Source organism: Falco biarmicus, chromosome 3 (assembly GCF_023638135.1).
Source record: "Falco biarmicus isolate bFalBia1 chromosome 3, bFalBia1.pri, whole genome shotgun sequence".
Taxonomy (NCBI): Eukaryota; Metazoa; Chordata; class Aves; order Falconiformes; family Falconidae; genus Falco; species Falco biarmicus.
Genome location: NC_079290.1, coordinates 99,025,500 through 99,051,742, shown reverse-complemented (window position 1 = coordinate 99,051,742; position 26,243 = coordinate 99,025,500). Strand labels below are relative to the sequence as shown.

The following is a 26,243-nucleotide window of genomic DNA, read 5'->3' as shown; positions in this document are numbered from 1 at the left end:
TGCCCTCTGAGCATGCATTGTAAGGTATCATCCTTGTTACAATCACACAAAGGCTCACTTGAGTCTGCCCAGCTGCCTCAAACCAAGATTACTAGGCTCAAAGAACAAAAGTTACTCTGTGTATGTGACAGAGCAAACAAGCCAGGCAGTCTCCTGAGCTGCAACATCAGAAGGACATTGTCTGTGTGTCTGCAATCAAGTCACTGTACTTGGTTAAAAAAAAATAAAAATATCTGTCTGAATGTGACTTTCACCACTTAGAAACATCACATAAAATCAGGAAAGCCTTCTGCACTGAAGCTGGAGGAGAATGAATGGAGCATATTCAACACCATAAGTCATCCTTTCATTTTTCACACGCTGCATCCAACAGCAACAAGAGAGTTCTTGGAGAAGCTACTTCAAGCCTTGTGTTTACAAACAATTCTTCTGAAGTTAGTGGAGCTGTATGCTTTTAGCTGAATTTAGAGTTTAAAGGAAGTCAAGAAATGTACAAACACGAGACACACTGCTCCAGGAAATGTTAATGGAATAAAAAGGGTCCTTTATGTGGTTTTCCCTGTGAGCTGGTGTGTGCCTGAGCCCACCCTGTGGTCCCCCCTACCCCAGAACCCCCAAGGCTTGCCATAAGCCAGCACCAGGCACAGACTTGCATACACGTGGTGGGATTGTAAAGAAGCTGGGGTTAGGCTTAAGGTCATGTGTGGGTCTAACACACAACACAGCACTCACCCATTTTACAAAAGCCATTTCAGTACCAAAACGAACTCACAGCACCTGTGTGTTAAGCTCCTATTTAGTGTAGCAGGTATTCACTGCACTTTCCTGAAGAAACATTTGCAAGCACTGTAATTGTTTCTCATGCCCTAGAGATTTTTAAAGTACTCCACCCATTGTGAAATTACTTCAATGCCACATAAAAACCTGTTTTGACATTGTTCAGCTCAGGATTCTGTTGTTTCCTGTAACTAAGGCTCCCCCCTTACAAAATAAAGTGGAAAAAGAAAACTACCTGACAAATACAAGTGTTCAAAACCAATGCTGAAAATCAGGCCCATGGAGAAAAATAGTAATTATAGAAAGATTTTAAAAATATAACAGAGTGGTATTAAGATAACAGGGTCAGATCGTAGAAGATATAAACTGAGCTATGAAATGCAGACATGTGAGGACAGCTTCAAGAAACCCACACTTCCATTAACTTCAGCAAAAGCCCATCATCGCCAGTTTTGGTTACAAGTCCTTAGCTGTCCCAACTCTTTGAAGGCAATGTTATTGAAAATTCACTTCTAAGGCAGCTTTTTTAAACTCAGCAGCTCTATACAAAGAATTAGTCGAATGAAGCACACTAGTACTTCTGTGGTCAACAGACTAACCACTAAACCACTATGCATCCATTTTTCCTTCTTTAATATGCACTGCCTACACAGAGCCACCTATCCTGTCCATACAGCGCTACTTATCAAGCAGTGATTCAGTAAGACTGTAAAACATATGATTAAAGCTCCAATTCAGGAAAGCCTTCATCTTCGAGAAGGACATTTAATCATATGTCTAAGTGCTCCTGTGTATCAAAGCCTGAATATTTTGCTTTATTGCAATGAGATTATTATCAAGTTAAACAAGGGCTTAAAATTTTCTGAAACCGTGGTGTCACAAAAGCAACCAGATCCATGAATAGAAGGTCTAATTTTAAATACATTTCTAATATATTCAGAATTACTGTATTACATCTGTGCCTTAATACAGCAAGCACTTGATTACATTCATGTACAAGGAAACCCCATTTCTGGATTACCATAATATACTATCAAGCTGAAGTATTAGAGAGAATAATACTAGTTCAGTATCTGTTCTGTTTGAGCATGGCTTAAGAAAAGTCAGATGTATAATATTTCATGACAGCTTTCTGCACTGTAAAATTTTTATTTTAAGAAAACTTGTTTCAAGAACAAGCAGCCTAAGTAAACGTGCTGTCTGGTACATGAGAACACACCGAAGGCAATTTCTCTCACTTGTTTTCATTGGAATGCCTGGGGAAAAAAAAAAAAAAAAAAAAAGAGCCCTTGAGCTGCTGTTCAAGAAGCACTGGCTGTATGAAGTATTTTCATATCATGTTAGCAACCAAAAAATAAATATATCGAATACTTTGAAAGGAATGTAGTGGGTGGGAAGCCTCTTGCATACAAAAAAAGTAAGGGACAGACTGCACTAATTAATATCACCCAGCTTCCTGACAGGCATTTTTATAGCAGCACTTTAGGACGCCTAAAACTCACTGAACAGGTTCCCAAATTTCACATGCACCCAGTAATTTCAAATCATTCTAATCAATCAAAATATCATTAGGGCACAGGTAAATGGGTCCCCACAAATCTTTGACAGTTCACTTGTTGGGTAACATCTCTACTGTACTGTAATACTGTGAGGTGTGAATAACTTGGAGATTTTAGAACACCAGTTCTTCATGGTAACTTCTGGCAACCCTACATCAATATGTCCTCAGGGAGGTTTTTTGCATAAAAAGCATGGATATTAACTGAATATAACAGACAGCTTGCTTTTTTTTTTTTTTCCCCAAAACAGATGTGACACTTTTGCAATTGTGGGAATCCTTTATGTTTTTCCTTGCAATACTGTTTTAGAATAAGCAAGGGGAACAAAAAAAAAGTGGGCTTTCCCCTCTTCCATTCCTAAAAAGCAGCGGAGTCCAAGAAAAGGAAATCTAATAGCTAATGGTGAAATAAATGCTGCTACTCCTAGCTCAACAGGCAGCTAGGAAAAGCGCTTTCTCATCACTTAAAGATGAAAACGTAAAAGACTGAAAAAAAATAATGCAGCCTGTTTAGTAAACTGAAACACATGATCAAAACATGGTCTTCATCTCTTTTCAGTACTGACAGAAGCCACATAATGGCAATATTCATTGCATCCATGAGGATGGGAGTAAGCTCTTCTGCATGGAAAGACGTCAGACCATCACACTGCAGAAGTGTGCAATATGCATATGCAGAAGTGTGCACCTTTGCTCAGCTCTGCTGGAACTGTGCTTGAACTAGGACACAGCAAAGTTCAGTGTACAGCTCTGTCAACACTGGCAGGCTGGAATGCCATAGCTCCCTGCACCAGACCTGCTGGATGTGAGTGCTGGGCAAGCCTGCGGGCATCCAGTTTGGGATGCCCCAGCTGTATCAAACTTAGCATCCCTGAGCAGCGTGATGGTGAGGCAGCAGGCTACGGCGATACGCCTGGTCCTGCAAGCTGTCAGTACCGGGATTCCCCTGAAGTTTTATGTTCATCCTCCTGGCACTCACAGAGGTAAAGATCAGCATGAAATGCAGTGAAACAGGCAAAGTATGGCCAGACAACAGAACTTGCATATTTTGGCATCAAACATGTCCAAGTGTTTCCATTGAAATAACAAAATTATACCAAGTGCAATTCCAATCATTGGTTACCAGATCTAAGATTAGACTCTAAAGCTTATCTAAATAACATCCTTTATTCTTAATGACACTGTACTTGTCACTGCCAAGCTACAAGGATTTTCCCACCCAAACTAGTCTGGTACGCTTTTAACTTCCTGTTAACAATAGGTAATATACCACTATTAAATAAAAACACACTCTTTGTGACATTCATGATAAAAGCAAATGATAGGTCTTCCTTTCGGACCACGTGAAGGCTTTCGGTAACTAGCAGTTATTAAGTTAAAAGGAATTGAGTTTTTGGGAGGTCAGATGGGTTGGTAACTTGGCTAGCTGTCTCAGCTGAAACAGGAATAGGAAGTCAGATGTAACGATTTGCCTTTGACACAGAAAAAATGTTTATTTTTGTTAATCAGATAACAAAACCTTGGGATAAGTTAACTCCTTGAGCTGGAATGTTTACAGTTTAGACAGGGCATGTTCAGAAATATTTGTGACATTGGCCTGTTCTGACACCAAGGATTTCTACAAGGTATTTGTAAATATGCATTGTTAAAATGAAAGCAATGAAACTTTATTTGACAGAGAGACCAACTGAATCTGTTTGTTCATAATATGTACTCTTCTAACAAGAAACTGGGCTGTCAGCCTCCTCTGGCTGGAGATGGCTCCTTTCTCAGAGCAGCCAAAGCTGTGGCTGGAGCAAGCAGCAGCGTCCCGACAGCAAGGCAAGCAGGTCAAGGCAAGTGGAGACGTGACAAAGCCTGGCCTCGCAAGGGACAGCAAGAAACTTCTTCAGGCCAAGGGACGCGTGCAGAGCTTGCCAAAAGCCTGAGGAGAACTCAGCTGACCAAAGCAATGAAATTGATCCTCCACTGAATTCTGCAAAAACACCATATACTAGAAAAATTCACTGAACACCATCTATTGAAAACAATCAACACATATGTAGGTATTTATTTTTAGAAGGGATGATCTGAGAAGCATTTTCTTCAGTGCTTGCAATAGGATACCTTTAACACATCTGTCATTCCAAGAAAACTTCAAACTTGTAGGATTATGGTCTTAGAGTTGTTGTTCACTACAAGCATCGAAAAGCACTTTCACACAACCTTAGATTTACATCAAAAGGAATCAAAGAATAAGTTAATTTCCCTTTTATAACAATTTTTGTGTGACTGCTTAGTGAATAAAACTAGTAAGTATCATGTTTTAATTTGCCCCTATCTAATCTTACAGTCAAATATGCTGCCCATTATTACAGAATAAACACACTGTTCAAGGTAACCAAGATAAAACAGGTAAAATATGGAAAACTGCCCTTGATCCAAATATGTCCCAATGACTTAGAAAGGTGGGGGGATACATTGCCCACTGGTAACTTCCAAGTCTTAGTTACAATGACATTCAGTGAACCGAAGACTGAGTCAAATCTAAAGATTAGACCTTGGGGAACTCACTATCACTAATACCAGCATTTTCCATTATGAAAGCAATGTGAATAGCTACTGACTATACTGGAGCTTGACAAGAAACAATAGTCGCTAAGAAGCACTGGCAGAGGTTTGGACCCGGACGTGAGCAGGTTGTTTTGAAACTAAACACATGCATTTACTGAAGTAACTACCATTGCTTCCCACGAGTGGTTATTAAACTAATCAGGCTGTATCCCTAAACCACTCCTCTGCTAGTTTCCGGAACGAGTCCCACCAAAGCCAGCTGCAACCGGAGATGAGGAAAGGCCAGAGCACTGAACGAGTCCCAGCTCTGACCAGATCTGCAGAGGTGAAAAAGAGAAATAAACTCCAGTAACAGCCCCCAGACCGAGCTTCTCTCTGCTTGTCTTCTCAATATCCACGTTTGCTCTCCCTCTCTTCCAGCCCACACACGAGAAGAGCAACGAGCCCAGCATGCTGGGAGACAGCTCCCGGGAGGAGTTCTGCTGCAGGTGATTCCCTGCACGCTGCCTGCTGCCCCAGCACGGAGAAGACCCATGGTGCCCACCCCATCAATCAGGGCATAAATATGGGGCGTCTGTAATCTCTGACGGGCTTCACCTCTACACCACTGAACAGAAGTTGCTAACTATGCTGGAATAACAATAATAGATTTGACTACAATTAGTCCTGACTAACAGCTACAGATTTTAAAATCGCCTATATATTCCCACTTTAATAAATAAATGTTTTTAACAGAGCATGATTTGTTTTGCTCTGTATCTTATTAACTATATAAAACAAATACAACATTTTCTTAATCTTGATTCAACAAGCTTTGCAGCAGCTTGGCTGACGACACTATCACACAACACAATGTTGTCTCATTGCTGCCCTGCCCTCTCCCACCTGACTTTCCACACCCACCTTCACCCTCTGTGTTCTAGGCTCCAAGCTCTCCCAGGAAGATTTTTGCCTGTGCAGTGTCAAGCACAGGGAACACAGATTCTCAGGGGCTTGCTGCAACTACTTAGAAATCCAGATGCTACTACAAGACATAAAACAAACCAGAAGCATACATCAAATGCAGTTAGAGGTTTGCATCCATCATTCCTTCACCTCAATTCCAAATTTCAACTTTCACTACAGAAATAGCTTCAAAGGAGGATAGCAACCTGTAAACATATAGGATTTCGGCCTCAAGTGCCTTAGTATCTGTTAAGAGCTTGCTAGTCCCTACATGATCTTAGCCATGAAGTCAAAGCCCTGCCAATGGGAGTATTTCCAATAGCTCCAATGGACTTGCTTATGTGTGCTAAGATAAGCAACCAGGAGCAGGTGGAAGAAGCTGCCCCACCTCTCAAACACTCAGAAAAATTAGCATCTAGAACACAGGAACTCATAGACTTATTATACTATAGGGTGACAACCTTGTAGAAACCTTTCTAAAGATATCTTTCTGCTAACTGGTCTTTTAATTATGACCACGACAGCTAATGCTTCTCAAACAGGCATTCTGTCCTCATTGTTAAGAATTAGGAGAAGGAGCTATGGCAAGAATCCAACTCCTTCTCTACTCCTCTCCCCACAACTGCATGTTTCCTTCATTTGTTGGCCCAATCCTCCCAAAATGCGGGAAGCTAAGTCAACAAGGGGGTTGAAACTGGTCAAGTCATGTACACTGCTTGGGTATTTGCAATAAAAACACTGACCAATCCAAAAAACACATGTCCTTAAAGTAGTATCAGCTAAACTATATATATATATCTATATATAGAGATAGAGATATATGTGTCTTTTACTTCACTCCAGGCAAAGGCCATGATTGCCTTTCCCACAAATCCTCCCCAGAGACTGCGATGGAGGCTCCTCACCACTGAACCCATCAGTGCAACTGTGAAGAGGTCAGGTGGGTGCAGGATTGCATCCTCTCCATTGTGCAGAACTTCAGCAGGCAAGTTATTGCTGGCCCCGTGGATGTTATCTTAGCCCTGTAACGGGTAAACCCCACAGCGAAGGGTTCCAGGATCAGTGGTTAGCTAAGAGTCTGCTGCTGTGAAAAAGCTTCAGGTGAGTGCAATGGTAAATAGCCCACAGGATCAGCTAGTTTTCCCCACTGACTACATCTCTGTAACCTTCTTTTTTTTTTGACGGGGGGGAAGACCAGCTTGTTTTCCCTCTTCATCTCCCCACCTCCACCCATCAGAATGCTTCCAAAATTAAGCACAGGCAGAACACATGAACTTTCCCATCTACTGCTCAGACATAACCAGTGTCAGCCTGCACGTCCTGGAATTTTCTTTGCATGCAAATGATTATCCTATATACTAGCTGTCATGAGATGTGGTTTTCCTTCTATGTACACAGGGGTTTAGAGCACGAGATTTTGAATGATTTGCGGCTACATATACATGAGCAAGGAATTTGCCCCTAAGCCACAGCACCATACAGTACATAAAAGCCTAAGGAGAGGTAGCTTTGAAGGACCTGTTTCAGTCCCTGAACACAGAGATGCAGCTCTTCTGTTGGAATGGTGTTTCCTTTTGCAAACATATAGAGAGCAGAAACATTTTCAGATCTGCACACTTACTCGCTGGCAGCCTGAAAATACAGTAGTTTGTATAACCAAACATGAATATCAAAGCTTCTGTCAGACACCCAGGCAGTGTCCACTCTTCGAGCAATGACTCACATCTTGTATTTTCACTCCTCTCCTCATTATTACAACAAAATGAAAGGCAGAAAAGCTTGCAACAGAAACAAATACTGACATTCTCAATTAAAGGGGAGAAACACAAGCATGACAGTAAAATGGTATTTTTGCCTTCTAGTAAAAGGTAATTCTGTACTGTTTGTCTCCCAATCGGCATCTCTCGTGTCTCCTTCAGACAAAAAGCATGCAGAACAATTCCCCATGACATCTGTGGCTGCAACAGGCTCTGGGGAAGCTCCATGCAGGGGATGTGTTCTAGCACGCATGAAACCACACACACAAGCTGGACTTTTCCACAGCAACATGCCGGCTGCAGTTTTCATGAACAGCATGTCTTGACTTCACCATCTTCACTGGTAACAGCTCCAGACCAACACCAAAAAATATACTTTCTCAAGTCCCAGCTCTGGTAGCCCCACTCTGACTCACCCAATTGCCCTTATTTATGGTCTTTGAAGTCTGTCAGATACAGAATTTCTTGGTAGGTTTTATATAAACACAATTTAAACAAACAGTCCCTTGACTACAGCATGTCTGGGACTGCCCTACTTCAGAGAGGCTATCCACCCTGTAGCAGGAGCCAGATTCATATGTCCCAAATCGCTGGGCTTGCAGCACCAAGGACTTTGGGGCTCCAGGGATACCGACCCACGCAGGGACACGAGACACTGGGAAGCTTGTAGGTCCTGCAGTCGAGTAGCATAACCTCCACCAAAGTCAAAACTGTACTTGCAGATGCCAAGGTCATTCAAAGAATCAGGTAAACTAATGGCATTTCTAATTGGGGATTACGGATTTTCCCTTGGAGGTTGAGCAGATTCCCCTTGAAATACAGTAAAAAACTACCTAAGTCTTGGGCAACCCCCAACACTTTTTCTTTATTATAATAGAATAAGAGGAACCAGAAATGGGGAACACATGTATCATTGCATGCAAGTATCAACACATACAAAGAAATCCAGGACACTGCACCAACAAAATGTTTTTTCTGTAGCTACGTTTTTATTTGAAAATGTGTTTGCAATGCAGTTAGCCTAGTCATGCTCTCAAGCCCAGAAATTTCTGCTCGGCACCTCTGCTCCTCCCTGGAAAACGAGGAGTTGGAAAAGTCCCACTTCAGCAGGAAGTGAAGGATGAGGTCCTTTGTAATTTGAGATACTATCTTTTTTTTTAATGAGTTTTTAGTATCTGCTAGCAATGATCTACTTGATGAATGCAATACCCACTCAGTTCCCACTGAGCCGAAACCATTTACAAGAGACACAGAGGAAGATTACTGAACACTATTTTCTTACTGATCAGCACAAAGTTATTTGGCACAAGCATCTCTGTAAATATTTGTCCAAGGCTGGGTAAATTTGCAGGGTGCGATGGCCCTCAGACCTGCACTTCTCTCTATCAAGTCAGAAGGCTCATAGCCTAGCACTGGAGCTCAGCTGTGCTTCGGCAGAAACACAGAATCCCGGAGCCTGACTTTAGTGTCATTCCTACCTTTCCCCTTTGGATCTGTTCTTTTTCATTTTCTTCCATGTTCCCCTCCACAAACAAAAAGTAGATTAATTTTGAGGTGGAATGAATGTGAGGTTATTCCTGGCTGTTGGGTAATGAAGAGAATTTGTCAAGTGCATTACACAGGGCTGGGCTTTGGCATGGGGAAGCCAGAGGGAGAGGAGGGAATTGCACCCACCTCCTGGCAAGCAGGCAGAGGAAGAGGACAGATGCAGAACCTCGTGAAGTCAAAGGCAATGTCTGCTTTGGTATGTGCAAGGAGGTCCAATGGACTCAGTTTAGAGCGACACTGGCAGCCTGCCACCGTATCCGTGTTTTGTTCACATCTGCCTGTGACATCCATGGGCCCAGAGCTGTAATTACGGTCTCAGATGTCACAGTACTACTAGCCCAGGAGATATTTATGGATCTGATACGTACAATCTATAGGCACTGTGTAGTTTCAGACACACTCTAGAAAGCTCCCCACTCCAGATGAGGGACAGCAAGCCTACAGCAGTTTTTTTGAGCTACACATCAAAGCAATACACTCCACAAGATCTCACATTAAAAGTCACTGACAGATCTGGACAGGGTGGATTGCAGGCACAGGGCTCAGACTTATACCATAGATATTATCAGAGGCATACTAATGAACTGGGAACCGGGTTAAGTATTAGCGCTGCATGTTTTCCTGTAAAGTGACTTGCAGCTTCTTATAGTTGCATTTTAAACTTAAGATGGTAATAGGGACAAGGACGTACTTCCCTCCTCCACCAGAAGGGAAAGGCCAGATGATCATTTCCACGCTGTTTATTTCCACAAAGGTTACGAAGCATTTAAAGAATACAGTGTATTCCAAGAACCTAGCTAGAGAGAAACAGCTCCACATTGTTTGCTATTTGTATTATTAACTTTTCCTCCAAAGTATACTACCACATAAACAAAATCCCCAAAATGTCACCATCTGTGGGAAAGAGGACTGTAACTGTCAGCGAGGAGCATGCAGGATATAGTTCAGCACGGGGAACAGAAACTATACCAGGTTGCCAATGCTATTCCTGCATGTAATGCAGGGAGGTTTCTGTGTCCTTGTGTGAGCAGACAGGACGTTGTGTTAAATGCCCCCATCGGACAGGAAGATGCATGAGAGAAAAGTCTGATTCTCATCATACTGGCTCGGCTCTGGAATAGCTCGAGTTTATCTTCAAGGAATACCTCTCACTTGACCACAGCTTTAGACTCCGCAAACACACACTTCTCAATCCATAACCTAAAGCATTACTTTCAGCAGCCTAACTGCAGCCGTCCCCTTATCAATATGCTGTATTTTTCCCAGCGTAGCTTATGTTCACTGAGGGAAGGGTTTCAGCCCCTTCCATGCTATGACAACCCATACACCCACTCACATACAGGCATATGCAAGTCCTAAACAGGACAAGAATCAGTCAATATATTTGTTTTGGAAAATATTTAAGGACAGGATTTTGAAACTTCTGTTTCCATAAATATTGGTATCCCAAACCCAGCACCTGCCCTTAACCGAGACCACTTGCCCTTCAGGCTGAGAGTAGCCGAACATACCGTGCTGCTGTGCCTGCTCACAGTCAGCTGGAAAGCTGCATGGGGGCATTTTAGTCACGGTCTGTATCTCTGCTAAAATTTACTTGTTAAAAGCATTCAGCGTCTATTTACCAAGAGGATGGGAGGTCACCCTGCGATGCTTCCTTAACTTTAGTCATCCTAAATATTTTACTACTTACAGTGCTCTCTGAAGGAAGACATTTGATGTTGTCATATACAGTTAGGAAGCAGGGTGCCTTTGTATTACAGAAAATACAGAGCTTTATAATAAACCAGACAGAAACATCTTCATTACCAAAGCAGCTTTGTGCTGAGAAAGCCTTACACTGAGAAAGCAGTGCAAACATACCAGTAAATGCCATTTTCTGTTCTTAGTGTAAGAAAATTTAAAAATGCAAACTAGAAAACAAAGGTATTTTGTATTTAGCATGTGCTTACACAAACCACATAACCCTAAATCCTGAATATACTACAAGTGTACATTAACACTTCCAGTACAGATCAGCGTATTTTTCCTCCCCAATAACAGCTGTATGAGACTCTGGCAGAAGAAATGCCTTTAAACCAGGAGGAAATCTCTACATCTTAAACTCGGGCTCCCTCCAGCTTAATCAAATATGTTTTCAGTATGAACGGAGTCCTTGTATTTAAACTAAAACACATACGTGACTGACAGTATGCCATCTTAGCAAGGGCTTTCCACACAGGTATGTCCCAATACTGCAGCATTTTCAGACACTTCACAGAGATATTTCCTTAAAAGTTACACTGACAAAAGTAATTTCACCCTTTTGGGAAGTACATGATGTCTATTTAATTTTCTGTGCCTTTAACAGCTGGGACTCCGAGATTTCCTTTTGCCTCAGCTCTAAGCACTACACTGTGATTTTTAGTCAAACCACAAATAACATTTACTTTAGTTCTTTAACCATTCCAGTTCTTACCTTCTTTTTAGCTAAGCCTTTTCTGCTTCCTCCCATTAGAGGCAAATGCTGGCTTTACTGTTGCTTTCAGGATATCCTTTGCTTTTAAGGAAAAAAACAGGCAGAAAGCTGTATTCTGACATACCTTGCAAGGAGAGCAGCATTCGCTGCCAGCGGTGTGACTTTCCGGTGGCTGCACTCGGACTCCAGAACCACTATGTCACAAACCCCTGAAGCTCGCAACCAGGAGCCGAGGCAGATTGCTCTCGCACGCCCTTCCTCTTCTCCGGCTATCTGACAGCTGCACACTTTTTAGGACTGCAGCAGGACTTGTCTCCCAGCCCCTCTGCCACTCGGATAAATCATCCCCTCCCTGCTATTAAGAGCACGCTGCCATTATATCTTAAAAGCACGCCACAGCTTGCATGCCGTAGCTGTGGGAAAGCTGCATTTATTTATACAGGAAGCTTGAGCACAGCACTTCCTACTTCCCAGCCCAGTCTCAATTCAGCTGCAGGTGATTACTTAAACCCTGTCAGCTCCAGCCAATGCAGACCCTCTCTTCTTCTTTAGGTATCTGTGCTGCTTTTCATCCTAGCTCCTATCTGAGCCCTGGCAAGATAAAACTGAAAGAGACATGGCATTAGATGCAACACTCTTAAAAACCCTCCCAATTGCCATTTAACCTGGTTTAGGATAGCAGTTCAGCAGCTGCCCTGGCGGCAGATGATGTCTGAAACATTGCTGCCTTCTGCTTACCTCCACGTGTCAAAAATGCCACCTAAAAGAAAAGTGATTTCTTCATGTTGGAGGGAAAGGGAGCAAAAAATCTAAACTCACAAGTAAAGTATCAGTGTAATTTCAAATCAGAGTGCTTAATGATAATGGTGCTCGGCTTATTCTGCCCATACTAACTTTTGCCTCTTCAAGCTGGGCTTGTGTGTAAGAGGGGCTGGAAATTCTGCAGTTCTGTACTCCAAACCTACAGATGTGATTCACACCAGCCAAGCAGCAGGAGGAGACACCACTGTGCCACATGACACCAAACCCTCCAGAACTTTTCATGCTGTAGGAAATGTACAACACCCAGAGATACAAAGTAAAGATACACCAGAGTGCAGCGGGTGCAGAAAAACAGACGGAGAAACAACTATAGATGCTAGTCTCTGATTTTCTCTTTATGATGAATTACGTTCACTTAGTATTTCATGCAATTATTGTTGGCATTTTGCTTTCAGTACTTTTCTGAGAAGACTGATGTATAGGCATTTCTTCCCAGGTGTACAGAAGGTCACAGCTGAGCTTTTAGCTATTTTCAGACAATTATACTACATCAGATTAACTTAAGGAAAGGGCAGAAAGCTCGTGCAACTTTAATTCAGCCTCCTTGCACCCAGGCATTAGAGCTTTGTTTGAGTTATCATCACATACTCTTTTTCCTCTCCGAATAAGTACAGACCTTACCGATCTATTTGACACTGGGTGTTATATATAATTTTGTATTTGGGGAGGGAGGGAACAATCACCAGAATAAATATAGCCATGCCAACATGTGGAATCTTGTTGATCCCCACAGTATTTATTCATCAATAGGATTACAAAAGGCTTAGGCAACCTAGAGCCATGTCGCAGATATTGCCACTTGAGCTAGTACAGCATTCCCGAGCAGTAGCAGACATTTATCCTTAACAGTGACCAACCCTAGACAGTAAATACCCAAGAAACACCTGGGGCTCAGAGCTATTTTTCAGGCTGCAAAGCAGTAGTGAAAAAGTGGAATTCTGCGTCAAACTTCACGACTAGAAAAGGAGTCTGCTTCAGGGGTTAGATTCTTGTCCTGCGTCCTGTCCTAGTACCAAACAGCTTAAGCCTCTATCACTGTCTTTTCACTACATCCCCTCTCCTCTCCCTCCCTCTGTTCCAGCTCCTGCATTTTCTTCCTGCAACTGCTACTTTTGCTACTCTGTCTCCACCACACAGGTACTTGTTAGGCCACAGATGACGTGCAGCAAGAAAAATCTTCCTGCTCTCGGCTCCTGTGCTCAGCATTACAGCACTTGAACAACAAAAGTACAATTATCTCAAGGAGGGGAATGGTGAGAGAGGGAGGAAGAAGGAAACCAAGTCATCATGCAGATGTAGGGAAAATGGCAGGGCAGTAGGTCCAGAAGTAGAGCAGGGCAGCTGCCAGTAGCAAAGTAGCAAAAGTAGCATCTGGTTTGGTACTTACTCCTTGCTGGCACAATAAAACAAAAACAAGCTTCACTGCGGTAGCCTCCACCAGTCAAGAGAAACAACTGCAAATAAAGGCTAATCATCTTTCCTTCAGATAAATGATGAGGCCAGCTTATATCTAGGGGGGCTGTTCTTTTGAACTAAGAAAACTAGATTAGTCCATTAAAATGCAGATAAATTCTGGAAACTTCAGCTGCAAACATCGCATGTTATTTTTATCCAGTTTCCTACTATGCATCTCTATACGTGAAAGTTATAATGTAACTGCACAAACGTGCAAAACTGCTTACAGCAAATTCATTTCCCTTAAACGACACAAAATTGGTAAGAAACACCATGTATTTAATTTTCTGGAAAATGTTAATGTGATGAGATGTGCTCATTCCAAGCACTCCACTTCTAGAGTATCAAATCCTGAACTGTGGTCCCTGGGTTTACGTGCAGGACGATTACTTACCGATGCTCTGTGAACAGCTGGCTATTCCCCTGTTTCTGTCTTCGCTTCTGTATTTCCCTCTACTTCTGTGCTTATCCAGGATCTCCACAGCAAAGAGGAGCTGAAGGTGACGTGGCACTGTGCAAGAACTCGGACTATAAGGACTCGAGATGATCAATACTGATGATTCTTTTCATTGCCATCACCAAAAGGCATGAGCTGGACTGTTACCAGCTCTTCTGTCAAAATGATTTCTCTTCCAGCTATACCTCAAGCCCAGGTACTCCATAGTTTGACAGAAGCACACTTCTTAGCAAGCTAACTTTGTGAAATGTTATGAGTCATGCTAAAATTCCTACCCAGCTGAAATCCCTAAATCTCTTAACCCCGTTTGATTGATTTCCTTTTTGAGCCAACAAATACATAAAAAATACAAGTTCAGAATGTCACACAATGCCAGTCAAGGCGCAAGATAAGTCCTCTCCATTTGCTTTCTTCTTCGATAACAGTGAAATAAAGCACAAAACTGAGAAGGTCCAATTAATTTTTTGGACACTCTTAACTGAAGCTTTTATAACTCCAGGGCTGGGGAAATGGCTGAGCCTCTGAGATGATACATGCCAAAATGCAACATCACCATGAATTTTTAGTTGAGTTACCAGCCAGAGTAAAAATAAAGGCTGGCATAGTTAATTACTAATGTTGCTGTGTCATCCCTGCAGCTACTTGAAATACTTACAAAATGACTAAGCCACTCAGGCATTAACTAAAATTACTAATTAATTTATGACATAGGTGGGTAAAAAAGTAATAGTATGACCACTGGAAAGATCTCTCACATCCCACAAACAAAATACTATTAACAGCAAGTGAAAACACTGAGAGTACAACTAAGCATCACTATAATTCTACATAAAGAACTCAGATTAGCTTCTGAGGAGCAAGAGAAATTTTGACTACCCTGATTCACAGTTTTTAACTAATAAAAGAAAAATACATGCTGAAAAATAATTGCTATCCATAGGTGTAAAATAAACACAAGTTTTTAAATAAATAAACAAGCTTTCTAAAACCAGAGGCTAAGAAAAATCTGTCTTTATCCACTTCACACACAAACTATCCATTTTCCTATGCACAAAAAAAAAAATATATGCAAGAGAAATGGTTTTACAAGAAAAATAGATACTAATGTGTAACATAACCAATGCTGAAAACAAAAAAGGAAGGGTCTTCGCACCGTGAGCATATATATATTATCTGAAGTTGCAAGTATGACACCCCTGATGTCATGGGCTAAGAATAGTTTTCTTCAATGGGAACTATTTTAAAGGGGGAGTTACACCATCAAAAGTAATTTGTGGTACCTACCTAAACCTAATGTTTTAAAAAAGAAATCTATTCAGTATAAGTATTTATATAATCACACAACACTAGAACAGATGTCAGTGCAAAGAATACAGAGCTATGTAATATTTTGCACGCAGGCAAGCTTTACTCAGAATAGCTACAAGAAAATCAGGATCACATCTTTTCCTGTTTAAATAATCCTATTGTTCTACAATTCTGACTTGGTATGCAAGTCACTCACTGACAAACCAGGCTTGAAATCTTCATTATTGCCTTTAGCTAAAACACAGTAAAACATTATTATAAGGTGTTTTGCACTGGAGTGAAATAAATCAAGTTAAATTATTTTGAAAGAATAGTAGGTACAAATCTAAAGAGCTTTTTATTCTACAGTAAAAAATTGAGTGGGATGGCACACTGTCTACTGAACATTTATCATCATTATGATCTCAAAACGCGTGGATTAGTCTCAGACACAAAGAAAAGTGGTAGGTGAGTTACACTCATCCTGCTCTATGAACAAGGCAAAATGCAATATTCATTAAAATTCATTGGCATCGCAGACCATCTCCAAACAAAACATGATCATGTGGCTTCCATAAAGCTCTGTATTTCTTCTCTATAGGCATTTTTTCCTGTGTTTATATTTTGAAGTACTTCCCGACACACTGGAAACTAACACTTGGTATTTGATCCATGCAGAACAGTACCGGAGGTAAAAAAAACACGCAGCCTCACCAGAAAACGGTGAGAAGACAGCCTGCTACCCTGGTGGGGTAGCTGCATTCGGGGTACTTCAAAACTTCAGCTTAAAGATCAAGGCTGATGGCTTTGACAGTACGTTACTGGAGTTGCAGAGCAACTTGTCTCCTTGGGACCTGGAAGCATTAAAAGAAAGTATATTTGCCCCCAGAGGAAACCCCGCCGGTGGCAGAGCTCTGTCGGTAATGCTGCCAGGAGCAGGCGTTTTGCCACCAGCAGCTGAACAGCTCTGCGACAGCCCTACAGAGATTTTTAACTTCTGCCAGCTCCTGCCTGTGCGCTAAGTGTGCAAAGAAGCAGCCTGCAAAAAGAAAACCAGCTGAGTTGACAAGAGTCTGCCATAAATAAAATGCTGATGAACCACCACTGAACAGCAGACATCCAGCCCCGCGGCGGCCAGCGCAACACCCTCAGCCTACGGCCCATCCTCAGCCCCCTCTGCACGCAGGCGCAGGGAAGAGGCAGGTTACTGTCACCGTCCCCTTGACCCTCTCCTGGGACATGAGATGTGCCAGTCAACAGTTGGCAAAGCAGTCGCATCCCTCCCCACACGCACCGTGAGCGCGGACACAAACCCTCCAGATGGCAAGAAGAGGTGGCACGTCAGTGATGTGACGGCACTGCTCCTGCTGACACGGCAGCAGAGAACATGGGACATCTCTTGGGCCACCTGCTGCAGGTGGGTCCAGTTCCCAGCTGGACAGCACACACAGCTTCCCCCAAACCAGCACCACCTCATGAGCTGCCAGATAAAAATAAAATAAAACCAAACAGCAGGCCTTGCTCCCACGTTCACATGTAACACACACCGATGCGGAGTTGCTCAGTTCTTCTAACTGGTGAGAATTTCTAGCTGCAAAAAGAGTAATTTACAAAGCAGCATCAAGGGGGCCATACTACATACACATGAAAGAGGAGTCACTGGAGTTGTCCTCTTCTCCTGCTCTCTCTTAAAGGAAGCATATATTTTTAATAAGAGTATATAGAGACTGTATAGGAAAAACTTAAGGCCTGGTTAAATTTATTTTCCATTAACTGCTCATAGCTAGCTTCAGAGCCTGGCACAGCCTTTCAGTTATGCACGGATTTTTTTCTTCCTTTTGACTGCATGCCCAAAGTGACACAATCTGTTGACTTTTAACCAAGTGTTTTGGTCATGTACCTAGAACTGCAGTGATTTCAGACATCAGAATCACCATCAATTTAAAAACTGTGAGAGAAAAACCAGCCTGGCAGCCAACACAGGAAGCTTCCTCTGTAACAGAGGAGGTCACCAACCTGTCCTTGTCATGAGAAAAAAATGTGCATGCTGGTTTCACTTCTCCATTTCTACTGCTTCTTCTGTCTGGCCTCAAAGCTCTTAACTGCCCTTTTTTGGAAATATTAAGAGACAGGTTTATTCCTTCTAGCCCAAGCCAGTCTCCTAGTGCTAGCTTTGTCTGGTGAAGCTCTACCTACAGGCTTAGAAGACAGCTAGAATGGGGGATGGGGGGGCTTAATAATACATTTCAGTCCAGACTGTTCTAACTACACCTTCTGGAGTCAGGGATCGGCAGGTCAGAGATGAGAGAGAGCGGAGCCACCTAGTTTTATGGCTATGAAAGCCAATGACAGGACCTAGGGTTTGGTTTAGCAGTGGACTTGGCAGTGTTGGGTTAACAGTTGGACTCAGTGATATTAAAGGTTTTTTCCAACTTCCATGATTCTGTGACTCCCGCAGACATATGACAGGCAGGACCAAGGTGTGGAGCTAAAGCATACCTTTGGTTCCTACCTTTACTTTAGTATTTAGGTATGGCACAGGCTTACCCTTTGACTAACTTAGGGTGAAAAATGGTTTCCAAGTTATGAAGGGCTACTCCAATGGACTGGCTATGGAGAGAAATGCTGGAACTGAAACACACCCACACAGGAAAACCAAGAACTTGTCCCTTGTCCCTCTCTCCCAGCATCACGCTCCTTAATCAACTGCCAAAGAGGGTTCCCCACATCTTTATAGTCTCTTTTCGCTATCCTAGTTTACAATTCACCCATTTATAGTGAGACCAGATGTGAAAAGTTTTGTCTGGATCCACTTTTCTCCCTATGGAATTTAATCATGTAGTTAGATAACTTCACCTAATGAAATTTTTAAGGATTTCAGCCTCTCGGTGTGCCACAGTAGGGCTGTCTGAGCGAACCTATCTTCTCCCTGCTGTTTTAGCCTGGACATCTTTGTAACAGCAGCATCCAACAAGGACACAAAACCATTTCCCAGATGAGAAGTGCCAACATCTTAAAACACAGCAAAAAACCTGTTTGCTGGCAGTCATTTTACCATATCACAGCTGTAGTAACAAAATCCAGGATTGCTCCACGTTCAGGTCCCTTGCTAGGATAGTGATAAAACTTTTTTCTCCTCCCCTGCTCAGAGTGGAGAAGACAGCAATTACAATAATCTCCTTGAAAGGACATTTTTGACATGCACCACCTAGCAAGAGGTTGTTAAATTCAACAATCCCAAAAGCAGCATAGTAGGAACTGAAAAGCTGCAAGTGACATAAGGGTTTTTTCAATTGCACTGAAATAATACGGGGGGGGGGGTGGGGGGGGTGGGGGGGTGGAGGTGGTAATATTATGTTGTTAATTTTTGTCTGTTACATTCAAGTGCCAGGTAAGTTTATTAAAAATATGTGCTTTTTACCTATTTTAAAAGTCTTTTAGAAGACTAGATATACCCATTTAGGCAGAGAGAATCTCTAGGAAAAGAAATGGGAGTTTTACGAGACTGAGCAGGGGCAGAAGGGCAATAGGCATACCAAAATCTTTGCTTTTCCAAACACTGCTAAAATCCAAGCAAACAGTGTTTTCTGCTTCACTACTATCTGTGATCATTGAAGAAATTACAAGTGAACTCATCTTTTTGTTAAGCATTTTCATCTGTGAAAACCCACTGGCTCTGTTTAATTCCCCTATATTTGTCAGAAAGAAATTTAAACAGATTTTAGTATATCCTCCAACTTTTTATTTTATACATATAGATGTGTTTCCTGGGATGTGACAAAACAAACTAGTTGGTGGCAAAATTTATCAATAAATTTGTTCCCACAGAGAATCACTTTGCATTGTACCATATAAACAAAGCTTTGAAGCGTGAACTCTGAATCTGTACAGATTCCATGAGTTCTGTCCTTCTGGGATCACGATATGTGAATTAAAGGTGAAGAAGAAAACACGCTCAGTGAACTCTGCCTACGAGTAAATAACTATATTTCTCCTTACACTATCCTTAGGACAACTGTCTACGATTGCAATTTACAAATCTGGGGAAAAGCAATTTCCCAAGTCACAGGGAGTGGAAATGCCACATTGTGGAAGAAGAAAAAGAGGCTTTAGACAAGAGTAGAAACAACTGGCCTGCTTGCATGGAAAAAGTCCTGACATCCCTCTCACTTCCCATATGACCAAAGTTAGGTCAGCTCCCGCCTGCAGCAGGCAGATGGGAAGACACTTCCAGGATCTTGAAGTCTGCCAAGGAGGTACGAGAGACCATGAAGTTTAAGGAGGAACAGGGGCCCGAGGCAGGAAAACCTTCTGACTCTCTTGAATATGAAATTAACAACATGAAAAGAATGAGCATAACACTTTCCTGCTTTTGGTTCATGCATAGAGTACATTTGCAACACTGAAAAAAAAGGCAAATGAAAAGGAGGAAAAATCATACACACAGAATATTTCTAACATTGCATGAAAAACAAAAAAGGAAAAGATATTTTAATTTCGCTGATTGATCTTTTTTTCCATTCTAACACCAGCTCTTAAAATAACCTTTTAGCTTTGTATAACTTCATAGCTTTTTGAGCAATATAACCAGAAAGAAGGCAGCATCTCCCAGTAGCCTCGCAGAGAGCAAACTGAGTGGCAGAATGCAGACGTGCAGCATCTCCAGCAGCCCTGTTGGTGATCACAAACATCTCAGCAGTCTCCGGGTGTCCCAGGGAGCAAGCTGCCACAGGCGTCAGCTGCAAAAGTGGCAGGAAGCACCTCTCTGGGCTGACGAAACTGGAACAAATATGCTGCTTCCTACTGAGCAAACCTCAGAGAAATTATCCAGCCCAACTTCGTAAAAACCAAGAAGTTCCACGTGAGATCCTTTTGAAATATGGTGATCATCAGAATAAGCCATGGATCAGAGGGTTTACAATAACAGCTTCTTGTCTTTGGGTTAAAAAAAGATCACATCATTATGTGATATGTAGCACCCAAACTTTATACATGGAAACAGAATTTGGACAGCAGGAGAAGAGGACTTATTTCCATTATGGTTTATTTCCGATCATCTGGATTAAGCATTTGAAGTTTCTTGCAGTTCTGTTTAACTGTTTTTTTAGGAATAGTACCTTCTCTCCCCCCAGGCAAAATGACAGGAAGCATGAATCAAGACTGTTTAAAACCGAAAATAACAACTTCCTTTGTCCTTTTTGATAACATTTTTGGTTTTGTGACCTGAGTGGATATTTGTGTGTGTGTGACGACTGTGGGAAATCTTTTTCCAGTGAGTCACTATTTTGATGCAAAATTTTACATAAAGCCAACAGTTGATCTTTTGTGTCATTTCTTCTGTTGTCAGTGGGATTAGGAGGAAGCTGAAAAACATGTAGGAAGAATAAATAAAATTAATGTTTTACAGGAAATTAGATGGATGTTCTGCTGCAGTTAATTTCCACTGACCACAGCAGAGTATGGCATGAATGCAGATAATGATGGTGAAGAAAAAATTCCAAGAATCAGCTTTAGCTCTCTTGACCATCCATTCAGAAAACACAGAAGTTACTTTAGCTTCCTTCAACTGGCAACAAGTGCACAATAAATCTTTTGTCATTTAGTGATAACCCAAATGTGCAGCACTCCGCATACCATGATGTTTTGAGTTTGGATACTATTACGGGCTAAGAGGACCATCCATCACTCTGTCCAGACCACCCAAACCATGTTACTGACCCTGTATCAAGGTTTAAGATCCCCTCATGTCAGCCTGTCCACAGACGGACAACCAAGACCTCTGCTGTCTCTGTACCATTCGCTGCCAAACAAATTTATTTTTTCAACTGAAATTTCTATAGGAAGATTACAAAAAGCTGATGAATTTAAAATAATGAAGAGTTTGACTGCTGTACAAGTAAGTGTTTCCAGGCAGGTTACTGAAAAAATGTCAATGAGAAAATTACTTTCCTCATTCAGAAGGTACTGTGAACTATGGCTTGCCTCAGGAATGAAGATTTACTATTTAGGTACATTTTACGCACCAAACTTGCACGTTAAGGAACAGGTGAGCAGCAAAGCTAACAAAACCTGGTTTCCAAGGATTTGTGTGCCTTAACACAAAAAACAATAACCCCCACCTCCCTGAGAACGGTTACAACACAAGTTACAACTTGCATTGCCCCACACGCATGCTGATTAGTGAGCCTCATAAACCATGCTGGTTTTCCAACTGGATGCTACCAGAAAATGTGCAACAGCGGAGCACTGCCTGCCTTTTTACATCAATGGCTCAAAAAGTTGTCAAGCTAGTGTCATCTACGTGAGATCTATTTCCCTAAGAAATTCGGTTAAGCAGAAGTCTTAGCTCAAACCTTTAAGGATTAGACTGATCATTCACAAAATCATAGCAAAAGTCACTGTACTCTACCAGATAACTTTTCAGACTTGTAACCAAGTACAACATTTATGTTTTGTGGTTTCATTATACACAGTAAGAAGCAAAGAGGAAACGCTTTCATTTGACGGTCTGGTTTTGACCAAGGGAAACCAACTTCAGGACTTCTGCAAAAGCCTTTCCACCTCCTTAACAAAAAACACCTGCAGCACAGATGCAAAAATTAGATTTTTTTTCTAGGCTTTGCCACAAATATCCTCTGACCTTGGAAAAGTGCATTAATTTTATTATCTGTAACACCACAAAAAAAACCCACAACTTACTTGTGCTCCAGGTGTCTTGTATACTTTGCTACAGACTGTGAAGTGTCTTGCATTTCCAGGCTAGAGGGATGCAAGCACAATGCAGAGAAACATAAGTGTTCAACAGGGAAATCTGAAGTGAATTACTAGAATGCAAAGTTAGTCACTACAAAAAAAAGTTTTCTAGTGAACATCACTGATCTGATGAACTGGATTTTATTTGTTTGGATGATAATATAAATTAGCATTCAAACACTATGAAGTGTTTACACGTGGCGTATTTCAAACAATCTTTCCTTAGCTAAGGTAGAATAGATAAATGCCATACACACTCTAACCACTTGAATACTGGATGTTAATACAAAATGAATATACTAAGCGACTGCACAGGAGCCATGAGAACACAAGAGGCCACGGACACCTCTCATTTTTTAATCCCTCCCTGAGTTCTTCCTTCCAACCTCCCACCACCTTCCCTTTGACTCCTCAACAAGACGTACGTGGCGTACATTATCTCAGCCACACAAAGACTTTGCAAGGCAGTGCCTAAAACCTCCTGACTATCCTTACGCTACCTGTCTGAGAACTGGCTAAATCTACTCTAAAAGTCTAAATGTTTTCACCTTTTCTTCAGAGTAGTTATTTCACTCAGTCAGCAAAATCCCAAATATCCCACTGTGAATATAGCAGTAGTTTATGAATTTTTGTATCTGTAGAAATACATAACATGCTCCAGTGTGTTTTTCCTGGTTTTGCCTTAAAGGTTTTCTTTGTGAAATGTGTTGAACCAGCAGTTTTTCTGTTACTATATACATCTGAGTTCCTGTTTTACTGGAAATGTAACAGGCACAACCATGACATTTTTATGCTTGTCATTAATGTGTGCATAGGATTATCAGAAGAAAACTCCTTTAGGTAACACCTGTTTGACAATTCCTAACTGCTAACATTTCTACTATTGTAATGCAAGTAATGACAAGAGGCTGCATTTTGTGAGACTATGAGCTAAATTAAAACATAACGATACCAGGCTACTTATCTTACAGATTTTCTGTACCCTACGTCAAACTGTGGCCAGCCTGCAAGACATCACCCAAACATGCAGCAAGCTGCACATCAGGCAGAGCCCACAGCCCAAGTTGCAATCAGAGGGAACAAGGAAGAGTTGTCAAACAACAAGAGAATTCAGGCAGGCAAAGTGTGACTGGAAGAAGGTACAAGCTACCTTTGTACACCACAAAATGATTCAGAATATTTGACATTTCTTCCCCAGCCTCCTTCTCATCAAGAAAATAAATAACTGCAATTCTTGACCAATATTAACTGGTCATCATCGTTGGCTAGCCACTGGTAGAAGTCATAGAGGAAGCAAAGAAGCTAAAGGGAGAGATGTTTCCCTTATGAATAATAAGGCAAAGTGCTTTTTTCTACGGAAGGGATCACATAAAAGATGGTAACAACATGAGCAAAGCTGATACCGTTGGCAGAAGACAAGGGAGCAGCAGTGAGTTGTGGGGGACCTGGAAAGCAGGGAGGAAAAGGTGCAGCCCTCCGTGCTGGAGGGCTATGGGGGGGCACCCAGCACAAGCCGCAGGCCAGCACAGGAGCCCAGCAGCCACAGCCACCACCGCAGGGCTGCTGACGGTAACACCTAATGCCTGTGAAACACTAACAACCAAAACCACACATTTCCTTTCACTGTTTCCAGAGCTGCTCATTTTGTGATGTAAGAAAAAAAAAAAAAAAAAAAAGAAACAAAAGAACTTTTTCAAGCAGATTTTATGAATTGGGCAGAATGCTTTTCCAGACCCGAGAGCCACATGAAACACTTCAGCATCAGTTGATCTCAAACATTTTTCAGTCACCTTACCTTATCACAAAGATGACTGCTCCTGCATGGCATTAACTGAAACATAATTACTGAGGGATTTTTTTCCCCTGCTTTTCACCTTTTCTGAGTTCAGCCACCAACCCCTTCCCCACCTGCCCTCTCCCCCTCAAAAATCCTTACAAATTCAGAAAGGTCTGTGAAGAACCTGTTTTGGTAGTTCTATTGTAGTAAACATCTAGTAGGATGCTCCAGTTGCTTAATCATGACAGATATTGCCAACACCTCTCTGCGGAGGTGTGTCTGGCAGGGTTTGGGGTTTGCCATGGAGCCTTCCTCCACAAGGTGAGCCACCTTACTAAAAGGAGCCATTTTGCTGACAGTCACAACAGAGAGGAACTTGTCCTGGCATTTGTAATTGGAGCTTTAGTGACTGATTGTCCCTAAAAACGTTATGAAGAAAACTATTCTAGGAGGGATTAGCTCTTGGTTAGGAGCTAGAAGCCTAGGAGAGTGTTTAAATGCCATGAAATCAAGCAGTGCTCCACAGACTGACTGTTCTGGAAGAACAGCTCTGTGGATCAGCTTCCCGAAACACAGCTACAGCAGGATGCAGAGCCAGGCTCCAGAAAGCTCCTGCCTTGTCGCTGGGGGTGGCAGTGGCTGGGCAGATGGGTTACGGATGCCCTGGCTCAGCCCCCTTGCAGAGTCACACAAAGCTTCACCTTTCCTCAGATACAAAGTCCCAACCCTGCTGACACAGTCAGCAAGGGATCAGCTACCCTGGTCTTTGGCTAGACACGTTTCTCCTTTTCAAAGTCCATTCGAGCCACTTAACTGTCATGGACGCTGCCTTTATCAAGCCTGCTTTCAAGCAAGTGGCAGATTCTCAATACTACCTGGCAGAGCAACTGAAACCTGACATGTGCAGAAGGGTACTCCACTCTCCCGAAGTTCAGATCTTCCCCTAAGCATTGCCTTGCCTCATTTTGAGACGGTTGGAAAGCTTTTTGCTTTCGAGAAATGTCACAGGCACCACAGCTCCTCCTCCATTTCCACCTCCAAGTAAGAACAATTTATCTGTTTTCCCAGCCAGCCCCAACTGAATGAGCTCTCCTCCTCTTTTTTTTTGTTCCCCCAGTCCCTTCCCACCATACTGACACCCACTACAAGAATACCACCAGCAGCAGGTCGGTCCATTTGTGCTCCCCACAGCCCTTCAGCCTTGTCTGTCCTGGGCTGTGCTACATCTGTACATTTCCTCCCAGGAAAACTGCCCCACGTTGGATAAAACTACAGCAAGACCAGCAACAGCTCACAGCAGGGTCTAGCCCAAAAGTCCAAAGGATCACACAGCACGTTACTGACGTTTGGAGTATCAGACAACCTTTAGTCAAGTACATATACCACGTTCTGTGATCATACAGTTGCATTATTTGTCTTAATATCATGTGCAAAACAAATCTGATGGCTGCTAACGAGCTTTTTAGCTTTTGTAAAGGCAAAATCTCTAATGCATGTTAGCGCTGTGGGATTTTCCAATAGGTTTTCCAAGGGGAAAAAAAAGGTAATAAAGAGCCCTCTGCTCATTACCAATCTCCTTCAAAAAGCTGCTGAGCAAAATGCTAAATGAACATACTAAGGTCACCTGAAAACCAGCTCTGACCAGTTATTCCGTGGCTCATCAAGAACAAAATATATAGAGAATACTTTAAAACACTGTTCATATTTAATATTTACCTTAACTTAAAAGGGGAATAGTCAATAAAATAGGAGACTACCTACTTAAAGGTACCATAGTAAAGAACCAGAAAACATTAAACAGTACAAATGAAGAGCTGTTATGATAACTGGATAGTGTCTGGCATCAGAAGACTGAAGAAATACACACGATGGTGTAAAAGGGGTACAATGTCTGAAAAGATGCGCAGTTGGGACCAGCTACCAAAGGGTTTAACACATCATCTCTTCAGACTCCACCAAACAGATTCATGAGGACCTTCGTTACCTGACATCAGACAGATGCCGCCGGAGGAGGAAGCTACTGGTGTTCCCAACTGCTCACTTGCAGGATAAATGCTTTTGAGATCCAGACCACCAAACTACAGTTTACCTTTCTTTTC

At 42.0% G+C, this 26,243-nt stretch overlaps 1 protein-coding gene across 3 annotated transcripts in view; it reads right to left on the bottom strand.

Annotated features, from left to right (window-relative positions):
- RNF144B (ring finger protein 144B) overlaps positions 1-26,243 on the bottom strand; it is a 95,657-nt gene that overhangs the window by 42,803 nt on the left and 26,611 nt on the right. Inside the window, exon 1 of one of the 3 annotated variants that reach the window (XM_056331703.1) lies at positions 11,718-12,066. The exons of 1 other annotated variant lie outside the window; for it this stretch is intronic. The gene's annotated coding sequence lies outside the window, so the exon portion shown is untranslated. Of the gene's footprint in view, positions 1-11,593; positions 12,067-26,243 lie in introns of those variants that run through there. One more of the 3 variants, XM_056331704.1, reaches the window with a different exon arrangement.